Source organism: Hippichthys cyanospilos, chromosome 17, assembly GCF_059441005.1.
Source record: "Hippichthys cyanospilos isolate Australia breed blue-spotted pipefish chromosome 17, RoL_Hcya_1.0, whole genome shotgun sequence".
Taxonomy (NCBI): Eukaryota; Metazoa; Chordata; class Actinopteri; order Syngnathiformes; family Syngnathidae; genus Hippichthys; species Hippichthys cyanospilos.
This window is the reverse complement of record NC_142385.1, coordinates 9,035,345-9,054,362: the sequence shown is the minus strand read 5'-3', so window position 1 is coordinate 9,054,362 and position 19,018 is coordinate 9,035,345. Positions and strand designations below refer to the sequence as shown.

General features: G+C 37.7%; 1 protein-coding gene across 1 annotated transcript in view; it reads left to right on the top strand.

Annotated features, from left to right (window-relative positions):
• The first annotated feature begins 4,742 nt into the window (after positions 1-4,742).
• The window catches only part of tbc1d24 (TBC1 domain family, member 24), a 53,679-nt gene continuing 39,403 nt past the window's right edge, over positions 4,743-19,018 (top strand). The window contains exons 1-5 of the mRNA XM_088439572.1: positions 4,743-4,828; positions 9,217-9,281; positions 9,377-9,459; positions 10,938-11,066; positions 16,488-16,526. The gene's annotated coding sequence lies outside the window, so the exon portion shown is untranslated. The remainder of the gene's footprint in view (positions 4,829-9,216; positions 9,282-9,376; positions 9,460-10,937; positions 11,067-16,487; positions 16,527-19,018) is intronic.

Genomic DNA, 19,018 nt, shown 5'->3' with positions numbered 1-19,018 from the left:
AAAAAAAAAAAGCAATATTCTCCATTTTATTTTCCCCAGTACAGTATCTGGAGCTCATTTCGCAACAATATCAGCATGCCATATTTTCTATTGGCGCTCCCTCAAGTGCCCACCCTCAACGTTGACGCGGAGATAAGAGCGGGCCAGATGTTTTCTCGTCTTTTTAGTGAGCCTCACAGGGAGAGCCGTGCTGTTGTTTTACGTTAACGAGGCCCGAAGCTTGGCAATGCAAGCCGGCCCCTTTCGTGCGTTTTCTTCCGTTGCGGCTTTTTATAGCGCTCACAGGTGTGTGTGTGTGTGTGTGTGTGTGTGTGTCTAATTATTTCACGCAAGTAAACAAGTGATATGCACATCACGCTCTGCGCCCTCATTGTTCTTAATGCTTAAATTAGATGCTTTTGGAGATATTTTGTACACTATCTATTCACTGCCTACAGCATAAGGCACACCTGCACAATCTAATGAGATTTTGCAGAACTGTGTAATTTAAATGATCCCAACATAATCAAAATCTCAATCAGAATGCCAACAAGAAAAGGATTGCTACGATAACTCATTTCCTGCCAGTCAAGTGAAAATGGGGAAAAAATACGTCTATAGTCGTCAATGGCAGTGAATGTTAAACCTCATTCACTGCCAGCACAGCTAAAATAATATTTTGGCATATTTTGATGTCAATCACAGTGCCAGTCCAATAAATATAAATGTATGACGTCCATAGCTGTAAATGGCACTGAATGGGTTAATAACCCCCCCGAAAAGGGGAGACAATTGTTACATCAATTTCACAAACTCTTTTTCAAAGATCTTAGAGAAATTAATTAAACTAACTAAAATTCATTTCAGCTGTTTTATTCACTATTGTAATTTTTTTATTCACCACGTGAATAATGCGACACAGAGTTGAACATTTTAAGAGATTTAGACATTCTTAACGCCATTCAGTGGGATATGTTTAATTGACCATATTTGGACGTATTTCTTTTTAGTGAAGTGTTACAGAATTTTCCCCTGCATGTGATTTGTATTTTGTGCAGGCAAACTTTATTTGAAACATGAAGTCATAGAAGTCGATAGCCAACATTTTTTTGGTATTTCTATATACATACAATACAATTATTTAAAAACAATAGCAGTGCCAAGCCAATAAAAATGGATCAGTGACATCTAGAGCCATTAATGAGAATGAATGACCATATTTGGGTATGTGTTTTCAGCGAGATTAGACAGAATTGCCCTTCCAATTGTTTTGTATAATAATATGCAAATTATTTGAAATCTTATTACCTATTTTGACTCATCATTGGTAAAAATATATGAAAGTCACCCTGAATTTCAATCTTGAGGAAACATAATGCAGCACAGCTCCCGACGAGTTCTCTAACAGTTCAAATATTTACAGGATTTAGCGATTTTCAACACTTTAATAGTTGTTGATAAAGCATATTTAAAATATAAATAAATAACTGGACAATGTAGGAATATTGACCATATTTGGGCATGGATTTGTTTGCGGCAAGATTATACTGAATTGTTTCCCCATTTGATTTGCATTTTGTACTGGCGAGCTTTCTTCGAAATCTGAAGCAATGTAACACAATAGCCATCAAATATTTTTGCATACGGTCCAGATGTTGAATAATTTATTTTGTGGGGGGAAAAAAAACAACAAAACAAAAAATGTTTGTAAAGCCAGTTAAACTGTGTGTTTTCTCATGCTCAGTTTTAATAGCTTTGATTATTTTTTTGAAACAGATTGGTCATTAGATTTGTGCGGGTGTACCTCATGTCTTCCTCTCATTTTAGACACTTGTCATACTGTAAATATGCGTCTTCTGCTGCGTCACCTGATGACTCATCAACATGTATCGCGCAAACAAACTCGAAGATGTTACTCACTCATGCCGAAAGCAGAAACACGTGCTTTTCTCAACCCGGCTTGGAGATGTGTTTCACATTCAGAATGTACTCCTTTCAACTTCTACGACCAACGTTCTGTTGTAAATAACTTCAAAGATGACTTAATGTGTGACACGGGGATGATTGGACCCCGCCATTTTGTCTTGCATAAATGTCACCCCACGAAGTATCCGCAGCCATTTTGTGTCGGTGCGTACCCTGCTCTCTCATTTCTGTATCTAAGTCTTCCTTGTATTTTTTTTTTTTCCCCCGAGGCAACGAACCACTGACTTTTTCATCTAAGTGATTCCAAAATAAATTATTAGTTAATGAGCTGTGGTCTGTTTCGATAATCCATCTGCGTTTTTGATTTTTTTGACAATTTGTATGGAATTTTCAGGCAGTATTTTAGCCATAAATTGCACATTCCTGGTAGTGTAATAACTTTTATAATTTTCCATTATGTAAATATGTGTCTATGACGCACACTTAGAGTCAAATTTGGACATTTTTGATATCATAGGACACATTAAGAGTTTGGTAATAACGCTAAAAAATACTTTAAGATTGATTGAAATAAATAAGCTTAATATTCAATTGAATCAAAATTATATGCTTTTAAACTCTTGCTTTTAAACTTCTCGATTCAGTTTTTAATGTGATCAAATGTATTTTTTTCCAATCTTCAGGTAGTATTTTCCACAAATTGTCTCTAGTCTTAGTTGCTGATTGTCTATGAATGAGGTTTGACTGATTAATCTGATTGTTTTGTTGACATTTCCTTTAACACAGCTCCACCTAGTGGATGCATAACGCAACCCCCAGCCACTACTGTAGCTTCTATTTACAGTTAACATTAACAGTTTTAAAATAGACCATTCGTTGAAGGCACTTTATAATCCGGTGCACTTTATAGTGCAGGAAATACAATATGGTAATTTTTCGTACCATTTTGAACTTTGACATATTGTCACCATAAGGGTGAAATTTCAGATCTTCTTTCAATGCTTTCCTTTTGATGCGAAATGCCTTTGATATAAAAATCAAAGGACTTTTCAAAATATCGCACAAGGGTATCTCTAAATTTTTTGTCGAAAAAAAAAATGTGATGCTGCAATACCACAAAAGCTGAAACGTTATAGCTAAGAAACACTATTATTGGCATATAATACCCAACCGGACCCCTAACATAAAATGTTATTCACTGTCGGAATTATTTGACAATACCTGCATTGTGTTTTTCCCAAATTTCAGTCAATATACCAAAACCAACAGATTGCATTGATACTTGGATCGATTAAAAAAAAAAAAAAAAAATCAAACGGATGTCGGAAAGAAGACGCATGTGGCGACGTTCCCCCTTGTTTCCACTCTCTGGAGATGGACCGGTTAAAACCGATGGATAAAGTGGCTCCATTTCACCGTGAACGGAGCCAGTCCGAAAGCTCTGTAAATAAACTGTGAGGCACACCAGCGTACCTCACCTCCGTGGAAACTTAACACTCTAATCAAAGTCTGGTCCAAAGCAGGAAGGATTTTTATCCCCTTGTATTTCACTCTGTCACCTACAGGCTCCCCAAATTCCCAAATTCCTATCTAAACAAAATCCTCCTCCCGCTGGAAAGCCACCATTTATCATTCAAATCCCCTCCTGGCGTAAGCTAACAAGTCGTGTCTGGATGTTTGGAGAACTTCAGCATCAAACGCATCCGTCTTGGACATCCTGTCTTCCATCTAGTAGTTCTTGTGCCAGCTTCTATTACCGGACAACGTTTCAACGTAATGGACAGCATTTTACGGTCAAATAAGGGAGTCGTGACAGGAACACGTCGTTAGAGTTGGGACGGATAGGACTTGCGTGTATTCCGCGATCAAATTTTTGTTTTTAAGGTGCAAGATTTTCCCGCAAATGCAGTCATGTTTGTTGCAATCAAACTTTTTCGTTCATTATTTTAAAAGTAGATTTTACCAGCTCCATTTTTTTGTCCCACATTTAGAAGGTCTCCGCATACAGATTTTTTTTTTAATGAATTAATTGTAAGTTCATTCAGCAAGCCAAGTGTGTGCATTTATCACAAAAAGCGAGTTGTTCAAAAGGTAATCTGACTGGATTTCAATTGGATCAAATATTGAAAAATGGGTTGCTCAGAAGGGAAAGAAACATTCTGATATCGGATCTGATTAAACCTTCTGTTTGTTTTCATAGGATTTCAGGAGAATCTGGACAACCTTGATCAATTGAAAAGAAAAATAAGATCATTCCAATCCAAACAAGGATGGAATTACAGGAAGAAAATTTTGCTAAACTTTAGAAGTCTTAAAAATAATTAAGGTGCATTGTACTTGATTTACTCCCCTGTTACAATGATGAAGTAGATCAAATTCTTGCAGAGTACTACAAGCCTATTTGTACACTATAATCAAATGTTCTGTCATTACTGTACATTTAAAATAATCATCAGAGATGATGTCAAAACCCAATATTTCCCCACTTACTTTCCCTTGCTACTACAAATCCATCCAGTCCCGTTTCTAACAGAATGCCAGAGGTTATCTGATCATACAAATGCGCATCTGACCTTTAGGCTTTCATCTATTTTTAATTAATACCCACAAAGTAACTATGTATATTTATTGCTGTTTTTATTAATATAAAAACAACAACAAAAATGTATTAACCTGTTTCGTATGTAAATTCATAAGAAATACCAATTAAAAATTTAATTTCACTGTTAAATTGCTTTTACTTTCTGCTATCGATATTCCATTAGGCATCACACCCTTATAAAAGACTATTTTCTGCTTCCGGTTTTGAGAATCATGGGAATTGTAGTGCTACAAGCCTTTATGGCTTTTGTGAACAGTTCTGGCAAATTACACGGCATGCCTTCAATATTTGCTAGAAACGAACAAAGAATGCTGAATAATGGTGAGTGCTTCAATATGTTTCATGTTGTTGAACTGTCAACCAAAATAGCAATTTGCATTCGCAAAACTAAAAACACTTTTAACGGTAACCATTTTGACTAGATGTCCAATTTGTTATAAATTAGTTTCACGTGTGGCTATATTGTATATTTTGAGCGAAATTGCAGTATTCCAGTTTTGAATCTTGAAAATGTAGTCACCCTAGCTAAGCTAGCTAGCTGTTTATTGTGTTAGTAAGTCGCAACTTTCACAAATCTCTGAGTTGTTTTTACGGGGTCTTTAACAGTTAATTTGAGTGGACGTACTAGTCACGCACATTTTGAAGTTGTGTGGCAGCAATTAGGACGAGCTTTTGTAATGTGGTATTTTTTAAGACCAACATCCTGTGAACACTTGCCAAGCTGTCACACAACAGCACAGACAACATAGAAGTGCAAAACGAATGTGTTATTGAAATTCTTAATTCTCACTCAGTAGCAATTCATATTGCAAACTGTTTACCAAAATGCAAAAACAATAAGATACATTTGCAGATGTATGTTATGTTCAAAAAAACGGACTTTTTAACGTTTCATTAGTTATTGTGCTTTCATGTGGAATACATAAATGAAGTTCCAAATCATAACGTCAACAGATTGCTTTATTTTTACTCCCCAAAAGAATCTTTGCCACATTTTTAATGGCTTTTTAATTAATCAGTGCCCTGACTAAATGAATGAATGATGTTTACTGCTCATTGCACAAGTTACAAGCGATGAGTACAACCAAACAGGCCCAATTTTTCCAGTATCATCGTTTTATTCATGTCACATTACTGATTTGGGGCGCTAATAAGTCAATTATACTGCCATATGACATGAGTCTCCAGCATCAGCGCTAGCCGCCAATTATGTGGTGCATTCAAATGTATTCTTAAAAAGCTGACATATATCAAGAACAATGGAAACAGTCGAAATTGATATTTGCTATTTTACTCAAGTCTAATTCATCACTTCTATTTACGATGCCTAATCAAATAACATCTTCCATTCTAATGGTTATTATTTCAATAAATCAAGATAAAGAATAGAATAGAAGTTGGGAACATAACATGCTGTTTTGTAGAATAGACCCTTTCCAAATATTTTTGTTTGTTTGTTTTTTTAAATTTGGAATAGTATCCAAAGATGGTCCATTCTCCTCCGCATTCTTCTTCCAACGTACTTTGATAAGCTGCCAACTCGGCTTCATTGGCTTTAAATGGAGCCTCGTTACCAGTCGGCTTCAAAGTGTTACCACCTTTTACAGCACAGGTTCTATTTGTGTAGGCTGTGCACTGTAAAAAAATTTTTTTTTTTTTAGCTTCCCCTTGGTTTATTTCTTTACTCTCTTGTTTTTTTCCCCAAGGAGAGGGGTCTACATGTGTGAATATCTGGATACCTCCGCCAGCGTGTGTGCATGTGCGTGTGTGGTTTACCACACATATAACCCCTCTCCCCTTTGAAAACCGCAAAAAATATGGCAAGAAATCTTTGTAGGGCTGCATCATAAATATTCAGCGCTGATCTGGATCTCTCTTTTTGGGCCACACGTTTTTGCTGTGAGTGAAAGCAGCTGTCGCGTGAGGAGACGAAACTCCCTATGGACGTAAACGTGCGTGACAATGGCCACACCTCTGCTCGCATATGTCATGTTTCCATCGTTCCATTTAATAAAAGCATATTTCAGCACTCCCCGCTGGGGAATGTACAAGAGTGAGACCAAAGTGTTTTCACTTGTAATCCCAAACCGTTTAAAAACCAAAGCGTTTTCTAATTTCTAATTGGAAACAATGTAAATCTAATGTGTAATCTGTAAACGAGGTTGTAAAAGTTAACAAAAATGATCAAAACAGCTAAAATACATAAACATAAAAAAAAGTTCTTATTAATTACAAAAGAAATAAAACAATGAGATTCAAGAGATTTATTGTCATATAGTTCTACCACACAATGAAATTCTTATTCTGTTCACTTCCCCGAGCAGCAGACTACATTCCACAATCGAGCAACAAATAAATAAATAATAAATACATAAATAGCAATAAACAACAAACAAGAGAATATGGTGCTAATAAAGTAGTGCAGAATATCATGTAGTGCAAAATTTTTAGGGCAATACATTAGAGCAATATATTGTTTATGCATGCAGTAGGAGACAGATTAGTTCTGAGGGAACTGAAAGTATCTATGTTTTTTTTAAACTCAAATTAACTATTGAATACCAAACTAGCTGAAACTTAATTAAATCATTTTTGAAACATGAAAAACTAACATTAACCAACAAACTCCAATAAAAATGAATTGAAACTAACTGAAATCAAAAGAACCATAATTTAAATGAAAAATCCAAAAATCTTAAACTTCTGGAGCCTTCTAAAATATTAACAAAAGATTTTTTTAGGTAACTATCATTTTACATAGAAACATTTTGAAATGAATATAAATGATTATTGATTCAGAGATGGAAAAATGCAGCCATCATGGAAGGCCAGCACTCTGGCCTTGTGAGGATGAATTTGAAATCCGATTGGCTCACACGCACTCATACAAACACAAATTAAACCACAATCATAAGTTTAAGTTGGAAGCCATGCAGCCAAAAGAAGCAGTCGAGAAGAGAACACACTATTGGGAATAAATTAATATAAGTTCATGAATGGAACAAATGTTATAATATACAGTAGGATGTAAATGTAGGTCAGTGCTTCTGAAAGTCTTTAGGTCCACCAATTAGTTGCAAGGAAAAACACTTTGGTGCTACTAGGGAGTGATTGGGAATAAGTGAGAAAAAAAAGACGATGTAATTCAAAACCTACTGACAAAAATCCAGCTATTAATCAATCTTTTGCTTTGATTGTGCGGTTTTGAAAATGGGGATGCGTTTCTTCAAATCATGTAACATTAGAGTGTGTCGTCCTTTAGCTAAAATGCTGTGAGAATGTGGAAGAAAATAACGTTGAAAATACTGCACAAGGGTTCAAACAACACCACGCAGTTTTGTCTTCGGACAGTTCGTTTAGCTAAATGCTAACACACAATGCAAAACAGAGTTAAGTAGCTAGCAAAAAAGTGTCACTGTCATGCAACCAGATGACAAAAATCCAGCTATTAATCAATCTTTGGCTTTGATTGTGCGGTTTTGAAAATGGGGATGCATTTCTTCAAATCATGTAACATTAGAGTGTGTCGTCCTTTAGCTAAAATGCTGTGAGAATGTGGAAGAAAATAACATTGAAAATACTGCACAAGGGTTCAAACAAAACCACACAGTTTTGTCTTCGGAAAGTCCGTTTAGCTAAATGCTAACACACAATGCAAAACAGAGTCAAGTAGCTAGCAAAAAAGCGTCACTGTCATGCAACCAGATGACAAAAATCCAGCTATTAATCAATCTTTGGCTTTGATTGTGCGGTTTTGAAAATGGGGATGTGTTTCTTCAAATCATATAACGTTATCGTGTGTCGTCCTTTAGCTAAAATGCTGTGAGAATGTGGAAGAAAATAACGTTGAAAATACTGCACAAGGGTTGGAACAACACACAGTTTTGTCTTCGGAAAGTCCGTTTAGCTAAATGCTAACACACAATGCAAAACAGAGTCAAGTAGCTAGCAAAAACGCGTCAGTGTCATGCAACCAGAAATCTCGAGGCATATGACTTGACGCGAGTTGACATTTTGATTTATTCTATTTTTTACCACAAAATCCGCAAGTTAACGTCGCAGTTTAGCTAGCTACTGTAACAAAATGAGAAGGTTCATGGAAAGGGCCGCCTTTGACCTCGTACCCCAGGCCGTACTGTATCATACTGACCCAGGTCCATTGTGAATTCCATCTGTTGACGTTTAGCGCCGTCTCCCCCACCTTCGTGTTGATCTCCGGTCGGCATTAACCGCCCTAATTTGTCTGCCAAAGCCCGTACTGATTGCTACCATGTGATGCGGTGTGAAAGGTGAGGTGATGCCGACTTATCTGTGCGGACGGACAGCTCGGGAGGTCAGCGCCGGCGAGGGTGACGGGTGGGGGGCAAACAAAAAGCCATGAGAACGTGAACGAGTGAAAAATGGAGACCACATGACAGGATGAGAGAGGGGAAAGGTGATTTTGGCGCTTTTGATGTTTTTTGCAAACGCTCGAGAGTTTTTCCTGAAACTAGGATGTCATCTAGCGCGAATTGTCCACCTTTCCAGTCATGCTTCAGCGTCTTCAAAATGGGCAAAAAAAAGTGTCTACATCATCGGCGTTATTTTTCCTTCTTGGTCTTCTTCTCCAGAGAAAGACCAGAAAGCTTTACGAATGCCAAGAGGGAATTGTGGTGTTTATGTTCACAATGCTGAGTGAAGTCATGTTCTGGGTTTTGGTCTTTCTACAGTCCAGCGGCGCTTCTCAGCAGAAAGCGCAGGCTGACACGCATGGTGCTAACCAACTAAACATCAGGTATTAGTGACAACATTTACAACTTAACACCATGAATTTGGAAGACAACTTAACCACAATTTTGCTATAACGTCCCATGATGGCTTTCTCCTCAGGTTGAATTATGGCAGTGCTTATTTGGTTCCTCCTAGAAAGTTCCAGCTGCAGGATATAGCAGCTACATTCATTGAATTTGGAGGTAATTCAGCATAACCACACAGTATAATGTTGAATAACACAAAAAATGGACAAAAGACTCAATCACTAGGTTAGTCATGTTTTATTACATATATATATATATATATATATATATATATATGGTGTTGCATAAAGTCACAGAGTTTTCACCCTTCTAAACACTTGTTACTTAATACATTTTCTAGTAAAACTCGTAAAACTAGACTCGGGAACTAGACTCTGAAATTGGACTCGGAAACCAGACTCGGAAGGAAACGAAAAAGACATGACAGCTTTGGAGCTTTACGATCTGATAGTGTCACTGATAACCTGGAGCTTAAGTACTGTCAGATATTTTATGACATCACCTTATCCCTATGACAGTGGTTCTCAACCTGTTTTCGGTGATGTATCCCCTATGAAATACTTCTTTTCAGCCAAGCACTCCCTAACCAGCTCAAAGCATTTGTGGATAAAAAAATAAAACAAAACTTTTTATTTAATCATTTTTGGATCTGCATTCCTAGTGGTATCTCTATGTGCAACTCCTGAAAACTGTTATATTTATGTCTCATATGCCGGGAAATATCCTTACTAATGACAATATGCATCAAATAAAACTTGAAATAAAGGCCTAACATTTAGAAAGGAGTCACTTCAACATAATGTAGCAAGAAGTTGCTTCATGTTCCATTTAATTTGCTCTTAATATGAAAAGAATAATGTACTGTTTCCTGTCTCAGCATTACCCTTTAGGCCCTTTTTTTAAAATTATTTTTGGTAACGCAAATACATGACCATAGCAACTGCATAGCAACTGATAGCACGACAAATTTAGCCCATACGAATTTACTTCAGTAAGGTTGTAACTTGCTTGAATTTTAATGACTGGACTTGACCCGCAATATGGGGCTCCGTCATCCTTCATTTTACAATCAAGCAATGTGTAGCCTGCATTTCATCTAAATGCACACAAAGGCATGTTCTATTAGGCGCTGCGGTGCCATGTTAAGAGAGCAGAACGCTTCCTAAGGGAGTCGAGAACCTCTTTCCTTACGCGCCGCCTCCAGGGGCGAACTTATGGACAAGCGAGGCCTTGTGTCAACCCGACTCGGGCTTCTTGTTTCAACAACAGCCGCACCTGTAAAAATATGGGCGGCATATCCACGTATCAAACCAAATAAACTCACCTTGGCGTGGAGCGAGGGCACGCTCCGATGACAGGTGCCACTCGCCGGCCGAAACCCGTTGGCCGGTAAGACACCTCGCTGGCACGCTGCTTTTTGAATTTATAGAGGGGCTTTATGTGCCGCATGCCAACTGAATGCCAAATTTCTGCTCGACGTGGCAAAACTACTGAGCAATAAATGTCGGGGCACAGTCATTTTTAATGACACATTCCGATGAGGATATGTCATAGCTTCGCGGGCCAAACAGCACCCCAGCAGTAAAAGCTGCGGAAACCTGACTTCCTGCTCTCTGCTTCTGTTTCCTGTGCAGAGAGGCCCCGAGCCAAGCTCCTGCCAGGGCGGCACAACCACTGGCAGCATGCGAGCCATCGCAATTTACTTACTGGCAGCGTGACATCAGAGCGGCGCTAGCAATGATGAGTGAGACGGCCAACCAAAGGTAAGTCATGTGGAAGTCATAAGTGAGTCTTAAAGGGGAAGTCAAAATGTTTTTTGCGATAATGTTTTCGATTCAAGTGGTTCTGAAATTGGGCTACGTGAAAGCCCTTCAGATGGTATGTGTTTTAACTTGGTTTCTGCAGGTATCATCAAATTTCAGTTTTCTTTTCAAATTGAAAGCAAAGTAATTGGAACATGATTCCACTTATTACCTATAATGACTACTTGGCAAAACATTCTATCCCTTTGTATTGTTAAGTTTTTTGGCAGCTGCACATTGTCATAAAACACAATTTTCCAGCACACCAGTCAGAAATAAAAGCGATAACGTTACACAATCTATCTTCTGGAGTTCCTGAATATGTATGGAAATATAAATCAATTCGACACTTATGGCGCAGCACGCACTTTTAAGTCCTTTTTTTTTCCCCCCATCAAAAAATGCTTGGCATTGTTTAGAAATAGTTCACAGAGGGCAATCGTTGAAAAAGGTTTGAGAAACATTGGCCAAGGCGCCCCCACCGGCTTAAACATGACCTTCTGATTCATATTTGGTTCTTGGAGCATGAAGTAAGCCGCAAAATTCATCCGTTTTAATCCACCCCCATGGATGTCGACTGAAAATTACATCACAGTTGCTCAGGGCTCAGGTTGTGACCAATCACGGCTCACCTGTTTTCTGAGTTTGGTTGTGTAATATTCACACCCTGAGCTGCAACATATTGTCATGAAGAAAAAAATGGCCTAATTTCACCTTAAGAATCTTAGAGTTGAACATAAATAGTGGTGCAAGTCATGTAGTAAGGTAATACCACAAGACTCTCAGGCATATATTCTTTATCCTCTGCGCAAATCTTCATGTCATTCATGACACACCAAAGAGAAGCGCAATGTCTATCTAACTATTTAACAAATGTAGTAAAAATAAAGTCAATCTTTTTTTTTTTTCTATAATGATGTCACTACTGCATGATTTTGGAATAATGCTGTATGTTGGCGAATGATTCCTTTCCAGAAGGAATGGACATCGTGATGCAGACATGAAGGACTGCAAAAATCGTCGAGAAGTCCACCGAAAAACTTTTGTGGGAAGTTTGACACACGGCCTTGAGTATTTTATAGACATCATAATGTTCAGATGACGGAGTTTGAAGCTTTTTTTTTTTTTTTTTTTACGAGTGCATATGGTTAATCTTTACTTTTGTTTTTCACTGTTATAAGACACCCAGTGGACTTTAACGCTTTTATTGTTGGCCATGTTTGAAAAAGAGAACCTGCCTGACATTTTTGACTATGCTGACTGGCCACAGTTGGTGTTTTTCTTTTTTTTTTTTTTTTTTTTTTTTTTTTTTGAATATCTCATCTTAATGATCAAACCAGAGCAGCCGAAACCTTTTGTCTGCGCCGATTCCTATAACAAAAACAACATTGATGACATAGATGGCACTCTGAGTTCCCATTGACGTCCTTTTGCGTCAATGGCACTCAGTGTTGTGATTTACTAGTCACATATACATTTCATCACAATACAGGCTACATCTGCCTATATAAATAACTTTAACCAAATGACAAATTCAATTATATTTAAAATTTACGATTTCACAATTTTTAGGAGAATAACCCAACATTTTTTTTTTGTCGTTGCTTCAATTCATCATTTATTGGAGCTTTGAAATATGAATTGAATTCATTCCATGACCACCATTAATCCATTTTGCACGTAGGACTACTGGACACTTCAAATTCCCCTTAGGTGTGTCTTTGAGTGTGAACGGTTGTTTTTCTCAGTGTGCCCTGTGATTGGCTGGAAACTAGTTGGCAGCTGGGATAGGCCCCAGCACACCTGCAACCTTAGTGAGGACTTGGCTAAAAAAAAATGGATTGATATATGGATCTATCTAGTATTTGATACATTTTCTACTTCATGTCTATTGATACTGTACTGCTCCTTTTGTTGTGTGCTTCTTGACCACTTGGGGGCAGTATAATGCAAATATACCATACCTACATTTGGTCAAAGTCCTTCGGTAAACTACAGATGTAATATAAATACAATAAATTCATATAAATAATATTAGAACCATTCCGCAGTATAATACAGTGCAATTGTACAACCAAGATAATGAACATTTATTTAGTTTTTGTTTCTAGGATGGTTTAGCTTGGAATGTAGCGCTAAGACCACAACACAAGTGCAATGTGGCTCTCGGCCGCCGGCGTTCTTTCATTTTATCCCCCAGAGAGGTCACAAGGCTAAAAGGGATCTTTTGTCTGATTAATGGTGTTTGCTTCACTTGCATATTTACTGCCTGTCCTTGATGAATCCCAGCATCCTCGTAAAGCGAAAGCGCATACAAGTTGTTTCTAAATGGCAATTGTTAACAGCTCGGTGGTCTCTATAAACACGCACCAAACTGAGATGGGAACAAAAACAAGGCAGATTTTAAAAAGTGAAGATGGCAAAGGCTATAAAGATGTCATTTTGAGGGCCCGGCATGAAGCTTAGTGCGTGTCTCAACAGACTTGCCTTTTTGGATTTTTTTTCCAATCTTTATTTAAAAAAAATAAACAAAGGGCAATATATACAAGAATTCTGATTCTAAATCAGGATTTATTACAATATTTATGACAAACAAAACCAGAACCATCACAGACTAAAAAAAACAAGTAAACTAAATACAAACAACTTCAGGAGACAATTAGGCACACCTGAGAACAGGTGAAGTCTTTAATCAAATGTACTGCACCATAAAAGAGTATGTGAGATTTGAACAGATTTTAATTTTAATGTGAGTTTCTGCAGGTGCCTGTGACGCTAATTTATCGCTTTTCTAAGGGATATTGTGTAAGATTTAGACAGTTTTTCATTACGGCCTGCAGGAGGTGCTGCATTTACCATTGATAACAAACATGGCCGCCTCCGGAGAAGTGCCACCCCCCCATGTAATATAATTGAATAATAACTAGACCTATGATTATATTTAAAACACACTGGTGGTTATTAAGAACACATTTATTTGCAAGTTTTTGAAATTTACACTCATTTAATTTATTCCTTTTTAATGAAAAACGGTCCAAATCTTACACACTGTCCCTTTAATGCACCGGCTAGAACACATGTTTTTTTTTTTTTCCTGTTCAAGTCAGAAAATTAATTGGAACATAAAGCAAATTGTTATTAAATTATGATCGAGTGGCTCCTTTGCGAAATTGTGTACGTTTTATTCGTTAGTGACAATTTTTACGGCAGACAAGCTTGTAGAGTAGCTGAATAAAATAAATCTAGAGATACTTCTATAAATAAAGTCTTTTTTTTTTTTTCATCCAAAAATGCTTTGCACTGATTCGGGGATATTTGGCTGGAAAAAAAACGATATCTCATTGGAAAAAAAAACACTGCTTTAAAGTAATAAATAGGAGCATTTTTTTCTGCTTAGCTAGGCTAAGCTTGATAATGTTATGACATTTTTATTAATGATCTCTAGTTTGAATCCAAAAGTCTCCTGGCAGGTCTTGAAAGCTTCCCGCTGGCTTTCTCTTGCTTATTTATTCATCCCTCACACGTGTTGGCTTATGGTTATGTGTACAGCAGCACGACCCGACACATTCCGCAGCTCCGTCATGAGGTGTTGAGCTCCGACGCAACTAACAGCAATCGTCCGATCAACACTGTGGTTCGCGCTTTTCAGCGGCACTCGGCGACAGCGGGCGAGGGTTCAAATCGATTACCTGCTTCAAAATTAGACTTAGATCAATTTGGCTGAGATTTCTGTATTTTTCCCTTCAATAGTTGCCTTTCGCTGAAAAATATATTCCGGAGCTTCCAAAGTGAAGCATGCGCAGCATCAATGTTCCAAGGTGAGATGTTGAGAGTCAGCATGTGATGTTTTTCTGTCAGCCCCCAAAAGTGGTCCATGGCTGTTTTTGCCACATGCGTGCAAAGGGTTCAACATCCTTGACAGCTGCTTTCTCACGTCCGTCGCCACCGCCAGGGCTTGGGGCCAAAAGATTCCTCCCGCTCGCTTTTTTTCACCTGTTTGTCTTGACACCTTTTCGCATGCGTGTCCACTCTCCCACGCTGTCAGGACCCCCGCCTTCCAGGGTCATATGTTTGCCTCATTTTTTCTCGGTATAACAATGACATTGAATAAAAGGTCAGTTTTATTACTTTATGTTGAAAAAAAAAGACGTCAGTGTTTTGAATTCTATGAAAGAGGGGACCTGTCAATGTCGTTCGAACGTGTTGTCAAACACATTCAAATGTATTAAAATATGTTTGAACCTTATTTCCAAGTATGTTCAAATGTATATGCAAGTAGGTTCAAACTTGTTTGGAAGTGTGTGAATGGAAATGCAAGTCTTTTCGAATATATATGCAAGTATTTTGAAACATATTTAATAGTTTAGAACACAGGTGTCAAACTGAAGGCCCGAGGGCCAGTCTAGCCCGCCACATTATTTTATGTGGCCCGCGGAATGCTGATTTAACTTCAAGATTATGGTTAAAATACCAGATTTGTAAGTTTTCTTTAAATAAAAAAATCAAAAATTAAAAATCAAAGTAATTAGAAGTGTGACAAACATACCAAAAATGTATTTGATATCTCAATCATACCGCCCCTCTGACAGAAACTAAAACTGCTATTTGGCCCGCGATAAAAAAAAGTTTGACACCTCTAGTTTAGAACTTTATTTGCATGTATGTTTAAATATGTACACAATTATGTTCAAACATGTGTGGAAGTATGTTTGAATGTAAATGCAAGTATGTTTGAACATCTATGCAAAACGCATTTGTATATTTTCAAACCTTATTTGCAAATATGTTCGAACGTAAATGCAAACGTGGTCAAACCTATTTGCGAGTACGTTTAAATGTATGCGCAAGTCTGTTCAAGCGTGTTTGAAAGTAAATGCAAGTGTTTTAACATATATGCAAGTACGTATGTTAAAACATATTTGAACATTCTCAAGCCTTATTTGCAAGTATGTTTGAATGTATTTGCGAGTATGTTCTAACATGTGAGTATGCCCAAACGAATATACAAGTATATCAAGTAGATTCGAACCTGAATGCAAGTACATTCAAACCTATTTGCACTTATGTTTGCTCATATATGCAAGTAGTTACAAACTTATTTAAATACTGTAAAACCTTATTCGAAAGTACATCTAAACATGTATGCAAGTATGTCCAAACATTTAAATACATTCAACCGTTTACCAGTCAAAAATCATTTTGCTCATATCAGCTAATATTCAGTTGGTTGTTGTTTATTGTTTTATCTGTGCCTAAGCATGACCGTACCATGACTTGTAACTCAATCTAGGAAGCAAAATGTTTGAACATTTTTTAGAACACAGAATGCTGATCGACGTTGTGTTTATTGTGCTATAATTCCAATATGCTTATATTTTACAGAATGGGCTGATGAAATCGACCTTGGAATCATATAGAAAGGTAAGCACGATAGTAGGCAGACTTTGGGGCATTGCATATTTTTTGTAGGTACCAATCTTTACAGCTTATTGTAAGTAGGGTGAAAGGTTATATGTTTTCCCCAATGGGAGTTCTGCCAGTTTTCTTTTCATTACTCTACCTGCAGGCTGAACCCCCGCTATCACAATAAGCTTTATTTTTATCGACATGCCCAGACGGAAGCGGCATTCCTGGGAATTAGGCTCAATTTCAGTAGGCCTCCAGTGTTTTGAGGGAATACTCCCCCACTGATTTTTTTTTTCTGCGTAGCGCACCATATCTCCACCATATCAGATATTGTTGTCCCACGTTCAAGTTTATTGATTCAATTTGTTTTCTGAAATCTCGCATTTCACTTCTTGTTCACTGACCTCAGAATTGAACTTGAACCGAAAATGTATCATGTTCTCTCATAGCATAAAAGGAATAATGAAATGTTGCTAATAGATTATTACAGTGTTTATTTGCTTGCAAACTAACTTCATAAAACACTTTTAAGTAAAAATAAACTTGAATTGGGGAAAAAAGGCCAAGAAAAATAGTTGACACCTTCTTTGTGAGTAGTTCGCCTCCGTTGGGAGAACTGACAGTGTTTTTATTGTACTAACAGACCAATGAGCAGGAAAGACCTTTCAAGTGACTGTAAGGAATTTTAACCTCCATGCAAGCGCAACAAAACAAAACATGTATTTCTTCCTCAAATGCAAATAGCCAAATCTCAAATTCCAATTTAGTATCTGTACAAAAAGGTCTCCTTCCACTGAGCAGGATAATATTATTACATACTGATACGTGTACCTAATACTTTTGCAGTTTTCACTTGCGGAATTTGAGCCAAAGAATGCCGTTCCACTTTGACGCGTGATAATAAATTAATTTATGATTTTTTTTTTCTCTTTCACCACTCAAAATCTTCAGTCACATCATACCTATGTATACATATTGAGGTTTATATTTTTTTCAACCCTCTTTGGACAGTAAAAGTCTTAACAATAGGCAAATACCATCATTTGTTAAATTGATGTATATATTAAAACAATCCAAAAAGTGTCCATAAGGTTGTTTTTGCCTCACCCTGAGACAGGTGAGAGGTGGGAGGTAAGTTGACCTTGCACTATACAGCACCGCCACTTTTCAAAATTCCACTTTCAGCCTCTAAAGAGTCTAAATTCACTGCAAAAAGTCCTCCAATAAAAATGCCCCTTTGCCGCATCAAAGCAGGACACCAGCCAATCACTGCACTTGACACACAGCTCACTTAGTTTATATGAAATAAGTTATGAAAATAGGACTTTTTAGGGGTGATTAGCAAAGCTCACTATCTATCTATGAGGAATCTAATTGAATGCGCAACAAACACGAAATCTACATCACAAAAAAAAGCTGTGTACCACTGGACCTTTAGCAACATTGTCCAGATGGTTAAGCATTTTAGCCGCACGTGTGTGCAGGCTGATCCAATCCACTCTGGATGACAACAGGTGCACCCGCCGTAAAATTCATACTAAACAACACCGTTGCCTCTGATTGTTCCAAATCACTCGCTGTCGCACGCAATGTGCCGACTGAAAGCTCCCCAAATCACACGAGGCTGGCGGGAAATGGTGGGAATTTAGTGAATGGGAGCATGAAAAAGGGAAAATCCATTAGATGCAGTGTTGCCAATTGTACCGCGTCACACCCCAACTCAAAGCAGCAACCCCTCTAGTCCACTGCCAATTATAGCAAAATAAATATTTCATGCATCAATAACTTAGGTCCACATATAAGTGGCTTGGTTTTTTTGGCTGAAATGTACAGCCCAGCTTCGAAGCAAGTGAGTACAGGTGGCACACAAAAAGAACAAGTATTTTTACAAGCTCGGAAAAGTCAAATGTGTGCATTGCATGCCTCGCTGTGGCTCGTGTTTTTCCCGACCTATTAAAAGCAGGCCTGTTTGCAGAGCAAGGTTGATGCGGTGTTCTCCCAAAAGAAAACTAACTTCCACTGGCGAAAGAATGGCTTGTTGAAACATTGGCACTTTGGAGTTTAATCAGAAACAATCTTCTTTCCACACACGGCATCAAATGTCTCAGTTTTCCAAGCGTCCTGCCCTGTCGCCAAACTTGCTTCCCGTTCTCCACTTGATTCCAGGACTCCGTTGTGAGAAGTTCAAAATGTACATACCCTAATCTGTCTAACCAGAGGATTTTCCCCTGTCCAGTGTTTATTGGATATAAAAAGTCTACACACGCTTGTTTACCTGCCAGTTCTTTATGACGCACAAGGTCAGCACTAGTAATTAATTCAAACTAATGATAAATGAGAGTCAGCACTCACCTGTCAACATTTGAAGTGCCTCTGATGTACCTCAAATAAATTCCAGGTGCTCTAATAGGCTTTTCCCCTTCTAGTTTTCCTGCTTCCTAGGTTTTGTATTAAAATTGCTATTCAAACTGTTCGCTCACTGGTCACGTTAAATAAAAACATTTAGA